Here is a 16,508-nt window from a genome sequence, read left to right as displayed (position 1 = left end):
ACATAGGCAGACATGGCTCACCTCCCACAATCACATCAAAATTACAACTAAAATGTAGAACAACCATCACTCAGGAACAACAGAAATCAAGATGATTGGAAGTCTGACAACTATGTAATTAAAGAAACTACATCCATCCAGACTAGTAGGAGGGACGCAGGCATAGGACGCACTGGTTCCTCAACCCACATGTGGTCAATGAAAATTCAGGAGGGATATCATGGGAATGAGGAGTCCCAGGCGCACACCAGGCTCCCCAGCTCAGGGTTCCAGGGTCAGGAAGAGGAGTCCCCAAAACTTCTGGCTGCAATACCAGTGGGGGTTGAGTCAGGGGAAGAAACTTCTGGAGCCCAAGCAGTCCCTCTTACAGAACTCATACATGGACTCACCTACTCAGACTCACTCCCGCTGGCTCCAGCACTGGGCTGGCGGCTTGAAGGGCACCAAAGCTATACAGGCAGAGACTGAAGTGTCTGGCATTGGGGCACGCAGATGCTATCATCCCTTTGCTGAGCCTTCCGCCGACAGAGCTGGTAGCCTGGTGCCATATCTGAGATTCTATCAACCTGGCTAACAATGTTTGACCCACCTTGGAGATCCCCAGAGACTCCGCCCCACCCAACTTAAGGGCCTCACCCAAGCTGCCTTTCAATATGAATGGCTGGTCTTGGCTCTTGCTTCACAACTCCCTAAATCCTCTCAAACAGGCAACAGCTGGCCTCAATGAGCCCCAGGCCGGGCACTAGCAGCATCCAGCCTAGTTTCACAGCTTGGCTTTGCCTAGGAATCTCGAAGCCCAGCACAACTAGTAGCCATCTCAGATTGCTTTATAGCTCAGGAAGGGCAGCCCCGAGCAAAACACAGGTGGGGGGTGACCTTGCCCTGCACCACCCCAGAAACCCCAGGGCCAGCGCAGCCAGTGGACAGCTACAGACCACATCAGAGAACGACCACCGTGCCCCTGCAGAGCTGACCCTCCATGGAGGGCGGAGTTTGGTGGTCAGTGGTCACAGCCAGTCCTTACAGCTGACTGGCCTGGGTAAATTCCTCCCACTGATCTGCCAACAGCGACCAAGGCTCAACTACAAGAGGAAGGTGTACTCAGCCCACACAAAGGGCACACTTCTTCTAGTCACATAATAACTAACTACTCAAAGGAGAAGAGAAAGAGCAAGAAATTAGAAATCTATTTGAAAACATAATGAAAGAAAATTTTCCTAATTTGGTGAAGGAAATAGACATGCAAGACCAGGAAGCATAAAGAGTCCCGAACAAGATGGGTGCAAAGAGGCCCACTCCAAGAAACATCATAATTAAAATGCCGAAGGTTGAAGATAAAGAGAGAATCTTAAAAGCAGCAAGAGAAGTTACTTACCTACAGGGAAATTCCCATAAGACTGTCGGCTGATTTCTCAAAAGAAACTTTGCAGGCTAGAAAGGACTGGCAAGAAATACTGTCATGAAAATCCAGGACCTACAGCCAAGATTGCTCTACCCAGCAAAGCTGTCGTTTAGAATCAAAGGGCAGACAAAGACCTTCCCAGACAAGAAAAAACTAAAGGAGTTCATCATCACCAAACATTATGTGAAATGTTAAAGGTACTTATTTAAGAAAAAGAAGATCAAAACTATGAACAATAAAATGGCAATAAATGCAAATCCGTCAACAATTGAATCTGAAAAACAAACTAAGCAAACGAGACAGAATCATGGATATGGAGAGTTTTGATGGTTGCCAGATGGGAAGAGGGTGTGGGGGAGTGGGTGAAGAGGTGAGAGGATTAAGAAGTACAAATAGGTAGTTACAGAGTAGCCATGGGGATGTGAAGTACAGAACAGGAAATGGAGTAATCAAAGAACTTATCTGAATGATCCATGGACATGAACAATGGTGGGAGAAATGCCTTAGAGTGGGGGGTACTGGGTGTGTGTGGGGGGGGCAAAGGGGGAAAAAATCAGGACAACTCTAATAGCATAATCAATAAAATATAATTTAAAAAAATTCAGGAGAATTTGCTTCCTAAATTTAGCCTCCCTACAGGACAAACATTGATTAATGCTCCCGTCCTTCAGTGCTCAGGACAACAGGCTTGCTCCCCCCCCCCAAAGCAGAGGCCACACAAGGAAGCTTTGCTGAACTGGAGGAGCAGTGGCTGCCTGAAGACCAGCACAGCCCTGCGCAAACAAGGTCCGGCCTGGCAATCAATGGGCAGGATTCCAGCTGTTGCAAATTCTCCCTTGCCCTCTCGGTTCCCGCTGCCACAAAAGCAATGTGCTTTGCCCTTATCAAGTTCCTTTTAGCTAGCCAACCCTTCCTAAGGGGCAGCGGTGGGCCTGTTCCTGCTGAGAGCTGCAAAGAATATGGAAAGGGGTACTCCAGGGAAAAGCCTATCCAGGGGGGCCAGAATCTGCCAGGTGAGATGGTGTTCCCTCTTCCCTCACTACCAAACACCCCTGCCCTATATATAGATAGGAAACTAAACAGTTGGCTATTCCAGCAAATTCCTTGGGTCCCCAAGGCCATCCTAAGGCCTTGGGGGTTTCAGGTGGCTTCCAGGGCACTGCCTGGACGGCCACAACGAGCCCCTCTCTGACAAGTCACTTGGTGTCTGGGTTGGGAAAGTGAGAGCAACTTCACACACACTGAAACCCATTTCAAACCAGACAGCACCACTAAGCAGATGAGAAAAAAGACAAAGGGACACAAGGGCCAAAAGTGTCAAAACCACTGTCATATGTATCTGGGAACCTAATGGAGATGTGCAGGGCCCATGGGTTGGTGCATTTTGGGCTCCACAGGAGGGCAAAGAGCCTGGGAATCCAAGTAGGCAGCCGAAGGAATGTGATGAAAAGTAAAACTACTTGTGCAAGAATCAAAAAGCTGAAAGCTAAGACGTTCAAAAGCCACAAGATGAAAACGGGTTCCCAGATTTTCCCCGAGCCAAAGTGTCTAGAAGTGACTTGATCATATCACCTCGATTTCTCTGAGAAGACCCCAACTGCCCAACAATCAGGATCCCTCACAATACATGCTGCAGAAGTGGTGGCACCACTAAAAGTGAACAAGGTAGCTCCGTGCACAGGGACACAGAGGATGGTCCAAAACGAAGCAGGGAAAGGAGGTCAAAGTGCTTGGTCGGAGCACTGCTTTGGCAGGAGTGACACAGCTGACCCCTGAAGAACATGGTGTGGACCATGAAGGTCTGCTTCTACGCAGTTTTGTTTGTTCGTTTAGTTTTGTTAAATAGAAAGAAGGAAAAGGGAGGGAGAAAGAGAGGGAGAGAAACCTCGAATGGTTGCCTCTCCTAGACGCCTGAACTGGGGACCAAACCCGTACCCTAGAAATGTGCCCTGACCAGAAATCAAACCAGCAACCTTTTGTCTTGGAGGATGACACCCAAACAACTGAGCCCCACTGGTCAGGGCTGCAACTTTTTTTCAATAAATACTGTAAATGTAGTTTCTCTTCTGTATACTTTTCTTAATAGCATTTCCTTTTCACTGTTATTTTATTATAATGCAATATATAATACATATAACATACAACATGCATGTTAATTGACTACTTATGTTATCAGTAAGCCATTAGCAGTTAAGTTTTGGAGGAGTCAAAAGTTACACGTGGAGCCCTGAATGGTGTGGCTCAGTTGGTAGGGCAAAGCAAAAGGTCGCCAGTTCAATTCCCACTCAGGGCACATGCCTAGGTTGCTGGTTCAGTCCCCAAATGGGACATGTACGAGAGGACACCGATTGATGTGTCTCTCTCACATCGATGTTTCTCTCCCCCTCTTTCTTCTTCCCTTCCCCTCTTCTCTAGGCTCAATAAAATAAAAACAATTTAAGGTACCTGTGGATTTTTGACTGTACAGGGAGTGGGGGGCGGTTGACCCCATACTGTACATGCATGTTAGTCTGAGCATAGAAGCCAACATACACCAAACTGTCAACAGCAAGCACCAACTCTCTCTGGAGGCGTATGACGGGAAACTAACATTTTTCACATCAGAGTTTTCTGGTGTTTTCTTTCTTTGTGTTTGTTTTTCACAATAACCACCTATTACTTTTGTAACCAAGTTTTAAAAAAACACTTCTTAAGGGAAAAAAACTACATGAGAAAAATACTTGGGAACTAAATACCCAGAAAAGATGCCCAGGAAGTACCTTTGTGGAAATAAAAGAGAAAGATGAAAGGGTTGAAGACTGCATTATTTTCCACCTACTTTCAACTTCATCAAAATTTAATAAAATAGAAAGGCTGTTGCCATTCAAATGTGGAACCAGACTGCTGGAGGATTAAAGGTCTAGTTTCTTCTTTCCTAACACCCTTGCTTTTTGTCTTGTAAATAAAAGGGCCCGGGAGGCCAGGCACTGTGGCAGGACCTGCTGCTAACAGGCAATCCGGACCCCCATCCCCACCCCATAATCTGCCTGCTTCAATTATGGGGGTTTTGCTGTTGTTGTTTTGGGGGTGTTTTTTTTTCATCTTGCCAGAAAAACAGCATTATGTTTCAGGTTGGCTCAGGATATCTGCTATTTTTTTTGGTCTGTTTATTTTTTTGGTGTGGAGAAAGTTGTTCACAGATGTATTTCATCAGCAGATACAACACTGCAGTCAAGTCATAGCAGGGTGCTCACACCCATCAGTGGGAGCTGGGCAAGACCAGCCCCACACATTACATTCAAAATACAAAACATTTCCCTCCTGGTAATCCACTGAGAAAAACCCTCCACACCTGACCTCATGGTGAAGGGCGCTCTAGTCCAGGAACCTGGAAGGATGTTAAGGGGAGGGGCATCTGTGGTCTTAAGGATCCTGTGGAAATGGCTTATTTCTGGAACTGGGCTTCCCCATCACTGTGCGTCCAGTAGCATTTTCCGTGCAAAACAATTAAGTAGCAAAACTTTGCCCTACATTTAAAAGGGAATACATTTCAGAAAGGAAAAGTCATGTCATGATCGATTACAGTATCTTCTTAGTTCTACCTAAAAGGTAGGCTGTTACCTACCGGTGTTATTTTTAGCACTGGTTATTATGTATCATTTTATTCATTGGAATCTACCCTTCCTCCTTTAAAAAGTTTTTTAAAGTGTATGAAGCTTTATTTTTTACCTTTTTTATTTTTGATTTTTGAGAGAGGGGGAGGGAGGGAGAAAAGGCAAGAACCGTCCACATGAGAAACACCAACTGGCGGCCCTCCATACACACCCCAGGGGACTGAACCTGCAACCCAGTCAGGTGCTCTGACTGGGAATCGAACCGGTGACCCTTTGGTTTGCAGGACGATGCCCAACCAAGCCACACCAGGCAGGGCAAAAAGTTTTTTCATTCACTTGAAAACCACTGAAGAGCTACCCATATATAACATGTCAGAAGATGTGACAGCCAGGTTAGCTTTCTGTCCCGAGAGGGTTCACACTCTAATCTGTCAGGGAGGTGTCATGTCTATACTTCAAGAATACAGCCCTGGCTGGTGTGGCTCAGTGGACTGAGGGCCGGCATGTGAACCAGAGGATCACCAGTTTGATTCCCAGTCAGGGCACATGCCTAGGTTGTGGGCCAGGTCCCCAGTTGGGGGCTTGTGAGAGGCAACCACACATTGATGTTTCTCTCCCTCTCTTTCTCCCTCCCTTCCCCTTGCTCTAAAAATAAATAAATTAAAAAAAAAATACAAACACTCTCCTATCTAGATACTAGATGTGTGTTTTTTAGTCTTTTGACCATGACCCAGAGGCACAGCTTGGCCCAACACAAATGTACATCAAGTAACTACATCAAGCTTTACAAATCTTTCCTGAACCTGCTCCAGTTAAGGGCTGGTCAGGTCTGGATGGAGGTCATGACTCACTGCTGGGTCTGCTATGGCCTGCTATATACTCAACACTGCGCAAAACACATGATTGGTGGAGAGGGCTGTAGAGAAGTCCCCCTAAAAAGGAGATGAGAAAGTGCAAGAGTGGGTGGGGAGGTGTGGCACTTACATCTGCTGAGGATCACTTGGGACAAACCCTCCTAGCCACCCTAGTACCAACCGACTCTGGGCTAAGCAGGGTTCCAGGCACTGTGCATCCAGCAGAAACAGTCCCTGTCTGGTGGAAATGACAACTGAGAGATAGAGACAAGCACACAAATATGAAATGACATCACATAGGAGGTGAAAGTGGTATTAAAATGTAATCAGAGTTAACACTCAAGCTAATCGGAGGTACTCTTTAAATCAAGGTGGCCAGGGATGGTCTCAGTAATAAGGACGTATCTGAGCAGAGACCTGAAGTGCGAGGGGAACCACGTAGCTCTCTATGGGCAGAGGGACAAACAAGTGCAGAGGCACTGCAGGTGGGACCTTGCAGGAGTGGAGCAGGTGATGGGGGTGTGGCAGAGAGGTCTGAGATGGGTGGAGAGAGTAACTCACAGGCCTTGGGGGAAATGGTGAGGAGGTAGGAGTCTAGTCTAGGTAGAATAGGAAACCACTAGAATGTTCTGGGCAGGGCAGTGACACAATCTGATGATGCTTTTAGAAGATTTCTCTGGACATGCTAATGGAACAGATGTGGGGGTAAGAAGAGTCAAGGATGATCAAGGAGACCAGCAGGGCCTTAGCTCACACACGCCATTTGAAATGTAAAAGGCACCCCTTATTTGGCGCTGTCCAGCCCTAGAGACATGCTTGGCTAAACTCAGGCCCAACTCGCTTCCCCTTGGTTCAGTACTGACAACTGAAGAGACTATGAGAGGAACAGGGGATTGCATACTCAGAGAGGTTAAGTCATTTGCCCAAAGTTATGCAGGGAGTAGAGTCCTGCATCACGCCTATCTGACTGAGGATCAGAAGGTATAGGAGGAAGAGAGCCTGTAAGGGTGTAGAGTGAAGGTAAAGAAAAGCCCCCTGACAGGCAAAGCTGTGCAGGGGGTGTTCTGGGGGGCTGTGCAAGGGTGCTCGAAGTGCCAGAAGTCCAAGCTGTGGTCGGAAACACACTCGGCCGTCACCAGGGCCAGATACAGCTCCCAGGGTGTAGCAAGCAGCCTGCTGTGCTTCAGCATCGCCATTAGGACAGTGAGACCATCCACTGTGCCACTTTACTGGAACTCTCAGGGCAAGTCAGGGTGGCACACATTAAACCCTGCCTCCTTGAGACTCCCACTGTAACAGGTGAAGCAGCAACTGCCACTCGGCCACCTGCTTCCTGAGCCAGCGGGGTGCAACCTACCGGTTAAAGGAGAACTTAAACCAGCCCAAGGAACCATTTTAAAGGCCATTACTACTAAAAACAGGGTCAATCCTCCTTTATCACACTCACAGCTGGTGAACTTCACACAGAGCCAAACTCAGGCTGCTCCCGGTGACAACTGTCCATGTGCAAAAATGAAGACATGTTCCTTTAGCAAAGTCCCAAAGCAAAGCTCTGGAAACCACTCGGGAGTGCAAAAGCCAGGAAGGGGCCAGGACAAGTTTAACCCCGGTAACATGTACCTGTCTTCTAAAGAAAGCCCCTGCCCTGTGAAATCTCATCTCCCCACAAACCCAGCTACACGTGGTGCTTCCCTCCGGGCCCAGGTATAGACAGATGAATACAGGCTGAATTTCACTTTCATTCCCATCAAAATCATATCCTGAAAAATTAACAGCAACATGCAACTAACAGAAAACTTCAACCAAGATATCACTAATCATATTCATTAGCCTAATATTTCTTTGGGAGGCTATCTATAAATTTGACAGCGAGGCCGGCTCTCCATCTGGTCTCAGACTCAGTTCTCACCTGTTCCCCCTCAGACATCCCCCTCATATTTCCCTAGCTGTTACTTCCCTTTTACAGTAGGTTTCCCACATCCCTTAAACTCTATTTTTTCTGAAAATTTCAATTTGCTCTGAAAGTGTTCCAATCAATGTTACAAGGTATGAGAAAATATGTGGAATGAACAATAAATGTTTGATATTTGTCAAAAGCCATGCCACCAAACATGCTTCCCCCTTTTCCCAATGCCTTATGGTAAAATTGAAAAGTATACCATTTTTAAATATTAAGAAAAAATGGAGGGGTTGATTCCTTTGTTACCACCTTGAAAACAATTACAATTGGGCCAAAATATATTCTGTACCCACCAAGATGTTGTAGGAATCCTAATAAATGACAACAGCTACCAATTGTTTAGCACTATGTACCAACCCTTCTAAGCAACTTATACGTCATTCTGTTGTTGTTGTTGTTTAGTCCTTACAGCAATTCTACAGGTTGGGTACTATTACTGTACCCCTTTGCAAATAAGGAGATGGGTATGAGAGAACCAGAACAGGGCCTTTGTCTGCCTGTTCCCTACTGAATCGCCAGCCCCCAGCAGCGCCTGGCTTGTGGCAGACACTCAATGCACGTTTGTTTGCTATATAATGGGGAGTGAGTGACTGGGCCACTTCTTGCACAACTCCTACTCACACTGTTGTCTGTCTGTGGTTGGTGTGAATGGGTCCCTCTTGAGCCGCTTCTTGCACAACTCCAGGGGGCGCCATTCACATTGTGTTCAGTCTAAATTTGTTGCACTTTTTAAAGATTTTATTAATTTTTAGAGAGAGGGAAAGAGATTGAGAGAGGGAGAGAAACATTGACTGGTTGCTTCTCGCACGCTCCCAACTGGGGACTTGCCCTGCAACCCAGGCATGTGCCCTGACTGGGAATCAAACAGGTGACCTCTCGGTTTGTGAGACAGCGCCCAACCCCACTGAGTCATACCAGTCAGGGCCAGTCCATTGTTAATGTGAATGGGTCTCTCTGTGCCATGGCAGCCGAGGGATGATGACCTAGGCCAAAATCAGCTAGCACATCAGAAGACTTATTATGTATCAGGCACTATCACTTCCATTTCTCTGAGGCACCAAGGAAAGTGGCAAAACCAGGAGTCAAAACCAGGGTGGATGACAGGACAGTCCCTGGTGAGGAAATACCCTGGACGTGTTTCTTCACCAGGAGAATGTTGTTCTCACCAGACATTCACCCAAAATATCTAATTCCTCCTGCCCTCACATATCTGCTCTAGGGTTACCTCCCAGTGTTTCATGGGTCCACAAGGAGTGGCAAAGGTATGTAAATAAAAATGTGTATGTTTGCTTTCACAGACAGAAAGTCTGGAGACCACTACACTGATGATGTAACAACTTTGATGTCACCTTCCACGCCTGACTCAAAAACTTGCAAGATCAAAATCTCCTGAAGAGCCCTGGCTGGTGTGACTCAGTTGGTTGGGCATCATCCCACAAACTAAAAGGTCGGCGGTTCAATCGCTGGTCAGGGCACATGCCTGGGTTGCTGGTTAGGTTCCTAGCTGGGGTGTGCAGGAGAGGACACTGATTGATGTTTCTCTCTCACACCAATCCCTTTCTTTCTCCCTTCCTACCCCCCTCTCTAAAAATAAATAAATAAAGTTGTTGTTGTTTTTAAAAGACACCTAATAATAAAAATCTCCTGAATAGTTGAACACAAAATGATTTTAGATGGCACATGGAGAAACATTTGTTATTTTCACAAGTATGTATGCATTGATTTTAAAACAAATTAGGAAAACACATAACCATTCATGCCAGGTGCTGCAGGTGTGTTAAACAGATCCTGATGTTATTTCATTCAACCCTCACAACCACTGTTGGAGGTGGCATCGCTGTCACACTTGTTTCACAAGTTGGGGAACCCACTGGTATGTACCTTGCACGGGGTCAAGTTAAAATTTAGAGAGCTGGGTGTGAATCCAGAAGGTCTGATTCTAGAACCAGCATTCCTCACCACCACCCTACACTAACCACCCCCCATCCCCCCCCCCCAACACACACCCTCCTTTCCCAGGGGAATGAGGTTTGGGAAACAATGGCCTGGAACGTTAAAACCCAATAGCAACTAATGTTTATTGCTTATAACCACCCCAGTCCTGTGTCAAGCACTTCACACACATGTTCACCCAATCCCCCCAAGGGCCCTTCATTCACTGCACAAATGTTTGCTAAGGGTCTACCATGTGCCAGGCCCAAGGAACTGTGGGAGACACCATCCCTGTTCTGATGGCCCTCAGAGAACAAATGTGTAATTACAACTGGGGTTAACTTCTACACAGGAGAGGATAGAGGCAATGTGCCATTGTAGCAGAGGGAACAAATCTAAGTCAAAATATAAGACTGGACATCCCCCCTGATTCTGAGTAAAAGCCCTTCTTCCATGCAGCCTTCCTAATCTTTGGCTCACACCTCTCCTGGCCATCCACTGCATTCCTCTCACAGAAAGAGTTGTGAGGATTAAGTGATAGGCCAAGGGAAGCTGTTCCCACATTTACTACATGTAACTTCAAATATAGGAGAGGCTCCTCAGGGGATCCAACCCCAAGCCATCTGACACCCAGTATGGACTCAATGGATATCTGCTCCGCAATGAAGGAGGAGATGGGACCAGACAGTAACACTGCTTCCCACTTGCCAGGGACAATTTTACAGGCTTTCATCAGCTCCATCTGTAACATTATCCCATTTCACAAAGGAGGTAACTAAGAGGTTCAGAGAGATTAAACTATCTACTTAAAGTCCCACAGCTCAGTGACAGAGCAACGAATGAAACACTAATCCTGTCCGTCAATTCAAACTGAAAACTTGTTTCAAATTCCTGGGAAGTGGTTCTTACACTTATTCCCTACTTCCCCAAGAATTCACCCGGGGTCGGGGGGGAGGGGGGACGGGGGACGGGGATGAAGACCAGTGTCTTCAAGACTGGCACAAAACACTCCCCTGAAAGGTCCACGTTTTAAATAAAAACCTTAATCTGGAAAATCGGTTGGCAGGAAGGAAAAAGGATGCACAACAAAAACAATGCTTTCAACAACAGTTACCCCAGTACTACTACCCCACTTGCTGCCGACGCCCAGAATCAGGGCAAACATTTTTAAGTCACTACTTGCAAAGAATGGTGCAAGTTATTTACATTTCCTTGAAAATCAAGAATATGTGATTTTTAAAATAAAATTTTAGGTCGGCTAACCCAAGGGGGCTGCGAATGCTCGTGTCCAGGCAACAATGCACACATCAGGGATTTTTCCTACTGAGCGACGACTGCAGCCTCCCCAAAAAGATAGCATTCGGGTTGGACCCGTTATAACGTAGCCAGAAAATTCCCGACGCCTGGCTATTGTTGTAGCCTTAGCGGAGACTGCGATCGAAGCCGGGCCCCTGACCCGCAGAGGGGGCGGCACGCTTTGTCCGGCGAACCCAGCGAGAGCGCGCGCGGGTGTCGCGCGGCCTCCACGCGGCACCGGCCCCCACCCCGCCGGCCCGCGGATACTGTAGTTGCCGCGGCCTCGCTACACTTCAGCTTTCCCCGCGCGCGGTGCCGGCCGGGCTTCTTGACCCTCGGGCGCCGCCGTACCCCAGCCCCGCTCCGGGCGCCGGCGGCCCCCTCCCCCCTCGGCGCCCCGGCTCCATTCAAACCGTCCTCCCAAACTCTGCGCCGCGCTCCCCCCGCCGCCCACGTTCCTTACCGGGAGTCGGTTGCACCGTCGCGTTCCCGACACCGCCCCCGCCCCTCCTTGCTGGGTTGGGGGCAGAGTAGGCGTCTCGTCACCTCACGAAACAAAGAAGCCGCAGCCGCCGCCAACGAGGGAGGTTAAGCCTCGTGCGCGCGCCCGCCCGCACTGGCCTCCCCCCACTCCCCACACACACTCCGCCCGCGCCCCCGCGGCGCGCGCACTCGCCTACTCCCTTACTACCCCCCCACTGGAACAGCTTCTCCCGCTTCCGCCGCCCGTCCGGCCTAGTGCACGCGCCCGACGGCCCTTCCGCTCCCAGCGCACATGCGCGTCCGCCCAGGACCAGGGAAGGTGGGCGGGGCCAGGAACAGCACTGGCAGCCGACGCACCTCCCTTTTCTGTCTGGGACGGTCCTGCGCCAACGCACTGGGGTCTTCGTCTTCTGACGCTGGGCGTCTTCACGTCGCTGAGCTTGCGCAGAGCGGGCGCCACTGCGGCGGTAGTGATGGCGGCGGCAGTGATGGCGGCGGTGGGAGGTTGGGGGATGGGACGGGAAGGTGGTGGTATGGATGACAACGGGCCCCGAGACTTGGAAGTGAGGACCACAGGCTGTGTGTGAGGCTGTAACTGAAGTTGACCAGAGGCAGCCAAGGGTGGGCCTGGGAGTCGTTTTCATCCCTGGTCGGGTGATTACGGGTCTTGTCGGCGGGGCTCAGGGGCCTGGACCGTGGCTGCCTTTTCTGCTAAGCGTACCTAGTGCTATTTATTAGCAAATATTTATTGACTGGCTACTGTGCCCCAGGCGCAGATGCTGCAGCACGGACCAGACAAAAATCTCTGGCGCTGTGGCGCTCTCGGTCTAGTGGAGCAGGCAGGTGCGAGGCAAGACAAATAAGTAGAATACATTTTGTTGAGATGGAGACATGGCGGGTCATGGAAATTTTGAATGGGGCAGCCAGGGAAGGCCTCGCTGCGAAGAAGACCTTGAGTCAAGACATGAAAGGAGTGAGGGAGAAAGCCTTATTCTGAGTGTGAAGGCCCGAGCCTCTAGGCAGCCTCTTTTCTGTGCTCTGGAAAGATCTCTAGGGCCCATCTCATTTAGTCCCGCAACTGCAAAAACGTTCCCCAAGGTCAGGTTACACAGTTTGTGACAGTCTCTACCCTTGCCTCTTTCAAACCTACCCTTCCTCATTTTTCAGGTGTCAGCTGACTCACCATCTCAAGCCTCACCTCCTTTTTGATCACTCCTCCTTTTCCCTTCCTTGGTATTTCTTGGGTACCCTCTTTCTGTTGTCTGTCTCCCTTCCCTCAAGTTCAATGGCAAAGATGTTAATTTTAGTCACTAGTGAATATCCAGCGTCCAGTGTGGTGCCCCCCTCCCCCTCCGTGACATACTACTTTTTTTTTTTTTTTTTAAGATTTTATTTTTAGAGAGAGGGAAAGGGACCTGACCCACAACCTGGGCATGTGCCCTGACCAGAAATCAAACCAGTGACCTCTTGGTTCATAGGCTGGTGCTCAATCCACTGAGCCATACCAGCCAGGGCTTTTTTTTTAATTGAAAGAATAATAGAGACTGAATGCCTATTAAGTAAGTATGTATCTTACCTGCATTAGCTCATTGAGTCTTTCCAAGCTCAAGGTGAGTCACTTGCAGCATAAAGCAGAAGGTGAGATCTCACACAGGAGTCAGGAAGACCTGGATTTAAAACCTGACTCTGTTAGCATGCAGGGGTGCCAAGCAAGTTTATGGGACTTGTTTACACTTCCCTTTCATCACCTGTAAAATGGAATCAATGGTGCACACCTCCACAGGCTGCTTATGAGGAATCCATGAAAAGCAGGCCATCTGCGAATAATGCACAGAAAATGGGCAAGTGGGGTCTGAACATTGGTTTCTCTCATTCATTTAATATTTAAGCACCCTCAATATGCTGAGCACTGGGCTGATCATAGGCCTGCAGTGATTTAGCGAAGAGACAGGGTTCCTGTCCATGAAGCAGACAGTCTGAGTTCAACTGACTGTCTCCCATGTTGATCACACTAATACATAATAGAAAAAAAATTTTTTTTCTATAAGAGATAGTCTATTCAGAAAGTTATGGAGGTAGAAGTGAGCCAGCTGGGCTTCGTAGCCTCAGGAACAAGTTACAGAGACAGAAAGAGGAGCTCTTGGAGCGTAGGAGAGAGAAAGGCAAAGGTAACACTCCTGGGGGAAAGAAGAAAGGTAGAGAAAGGCATGGGTGTGCTCCTGCTTGAGCAGTGAATAAGAAAATCTTAAGTGTAATGGAGGAAAACCCTAAGGTATAATAAGTCAAAACATGGGACCTTTCTGGGATTGGAGGAGTCAGCTAGACCTCTCTTGAGGAAGAGGTGTTTATGCCAAGACCCAAAAGATGAGCAGGAGCAAAGAGGAGGATAAGACTAGGTAGAGGAAACAGGATGTGCCAAGACCCTGAAGAGGAAAAAAATGTGGGAATAGATAATGGCCCATGTGGCTCTGAGGGGAAGGTCAGTAACAGTCATACCAGGCAGAGCCTGTGGTGAGGATCTTTCTGGAGCACAGTGGGAAGTAGTTGAAGGGCTTTAAGGAGGAGAATCCCATGGCTGCTATGGCTGCTATGGGGCTGGGAAGGAAGTGGGAAGTCACTTTAGGCCATAGCTGTTCCCCAGTGTGGAGAAAGTGGTGGCTTGCACTAGACTGAAGGTGGTATGGGTAGGTGGGAGGAAGAATGGCTAGAAATTGGAAGCATGGACCTGAGGTAAAGAAGGGAGGTCAAGAGTGAACTCAAGCTTTCTTTGCAGCTAGGACAATGGGATATGGAATGGCAAGGAGGGATCAAGAATCCTGTTTTAAGAATAAGATACCTGTTGGGAAAAATCCTGAGAAACATTTCCAGTTAATGTTTGTATATGGTATGAGTTAAGGCTGACTGTTTAAGTGTTTGTTTCTGTACTCTTTTCTGTTCATTGACTGATAGGTCTACCTTTGTGCTAAGGTAGTGCTTTTTTTTTTTTTTTTAATTTGTGTGTGTGTGTATTACATTACCTTTTATCCCCTTGGCAATACTATCTTGATTACTTTAGCTTTAATAAGTCTAGAAATCAGGTGATCGTCCAACTTTGTTCCTTTTTTTTTTCTTTAAGATTTTATTTTTAGAGAGGGGAAGTGAGGGAGAAAGAGGGAGAGAAACATCAATGTGTGGTTGCCTCTCATACACCCCCTACTGGGGACCTGGCCTGCAACCCAGGCATGTGCCCTGATGGGAATTGAACCAGTGACCCTTTGGTTTGCAGGCTGGCACTCAGTCCACTGAGCCACACCAGCCAGGGCCCCAGCTTTGTTCTTTTTAAAGATTGCTTTGGTCACTCTAGGTCCTTTGCATTACTATGTAAATTTTAGCATCATTTTGTCAATTTCTATCCAAACCATGATGGGATTTTGTTTGAGATTGCATTGAATTCGTAGACCAATTCCAAAAAATCACCATTTTAGCACTATTAAATTTTCCACAAACGTGATATATCTCTCTATTAAGATCTTTTATTAATTTCCATTAAACTTGCTCTTTTGGGGCCTTGCCTGTTCCACTGAGATGACTCTTGCCAAGGTCACAAGGACCTACCTGTTTCTGAATCCAGAGATATGTTCTCATCTTGACCTTGATCTGTGGGCAACAGCTGATACATTCCGTCCTTAGAACAATCACCTTACTTGGCTTCCAGAGCACCACACTGCTGGGTTTCTTCCCACCCCATCGGCTCTTCCTTCCTGGAGTCTTTGACAGCTTCCTCCTCTTCATACTGACCTCTTAATAATGAACTGCTCCAGGACTCAGACCTCGGTCCCTGTCTACATTCATCCCTTTGGCTTCCAGTCTTGTGATCTTAAAAAAAAAGTCCTCATTCTAGGTATCTACCCAAAGGAATTGAAAATAAGTACTTGAACAAATACAAACAAATGTTTGTTGGTGCTGTACTATTCACAATAGGCAAAAGGTGGAAACAGTCCACGTGTTCCTCAACAAGTGATGATAAACACATTGTGTATTATACGTTCAGTAGAGTGTTTAGACACAGAAAGGGATGTAGCCCTAATGCATGGTGTTGTACAATGTGAACGGACTCCGAACACATGATAAGTGAAAGAAGTCAGACACAAAAGACCACATGTCGTATGATTCTATTATTTCAAATGTGCAGAATTGGCAAATCCACAGACAACAAGCAGATTGCCAGGTATTGGGGGTCGTAGGAGACAGAACTGCTTCATGGGTAAAGGGTTTTATTTTGGGACAATAATATTTTGGAACTAGATAAAGATGGTGCTTACACAACATTGTGAACATACTAAATACCATTGAATTGTTCATTTTCAAATGTCTAATTTTATGTTATGTGAATCTTACCTTACGTGCTCATAATTTTCAGATGTTTGTCTCCTGCCTGTACCTTACCCTTAAGCTCCAGAAAATTGCCTCTCACACACCACCATTTGGATATTAAATAAGAGTTAAAATTTCAGTTCCATTGTGTCCCTCTTTTGCTCAAAGCCCACCAGTGGCTCCCATCTAGCCAAGAAAAGGGCAAAGATCATCAAGAGAATGAGAAGACGAGCCACAGATTGGGAGAAAATATTTGAGAAGACACATCTGATAAAGGAACATTATCCAAAATGCATGAAGAACTCTTAGAACTCCACATAAGGTGATGAACAACCCAATTTAAAAATAGACAAACCTGTCCTGGCTGGGTAGCTCAGTTGGAGTGTCATTCTGTACACCAAAAGGTTGAGGGTTCAATTCCTGGTCAGGGTGGATAACTAGGTTTCAGATTGGATTCCTGGTCTGGGGCATATGGGAGGCAAGAGATGAATGTCTCTCTTTCCCCCTCTCTCGAAAATCAGTGAAAACATATTTTTTAGGGTAAGGATTAAAAATTTTTTAAAAAGACACACCTGAACAGACACCTCACCAAAGAAGATGTACAGATGGCAAATAAGCATATGAAATATGTTGAA

At 47.1% G+C, this 16,508-nt stretch overlaps 1 protein-coding gene across 5 annotated transcripts in view; it reads right to left on the bottom strand.

The window, feature by feature from the left end:
- SMARCA4 (SWI/SNF related BAF chromatin remodeling complex subunit ATPase 4) overlaps nt 1-11,778 on the bottom strand; it is an 83,346-nt gene extending 71,568 nt beyond the window's left edge. For 2 of the 5 annotated variants that reach the window (XM_024556800.3, XM_024556803.3), the window contains exon 1: nt 11,501-11,773. The gene's annotated coding sequence lies outside the window, so the exon portion shown is untranslated. Of the gene's footprint in view, nt 1-11,500 lie in introns of all 5 variants that reach the window. The other 3 variants (XM_053910382.2, XM_053910381.1, XM_024556802.4) reach the window with 3 other exon arrangements.
- Nucleotides 11,779-16,508: the final 4,730 nt, after the last annotated feature.

Source organism: Desmodus rotundus, chromosome 9, assembly GCF_022682495.2.
Source record: "Desmodus rotundus isolate HL8 chromosome 9, HLdesRot8A.1, whole genome shotgun sequence".
In the NCBI taxonomy this organism is placed as follows: domain Eukaryota; kingdom Metazoa; phylum Chordata; class Mammalia; order Chiroptera; family Phyllostomidae; genus Desmodus; species Desmodus rotundus.
The sequence above is the reverse complement of the archived record's forward strand: the minus strand, read 5'-3'. Positions and strand labels throughout refer to the sequence as shown.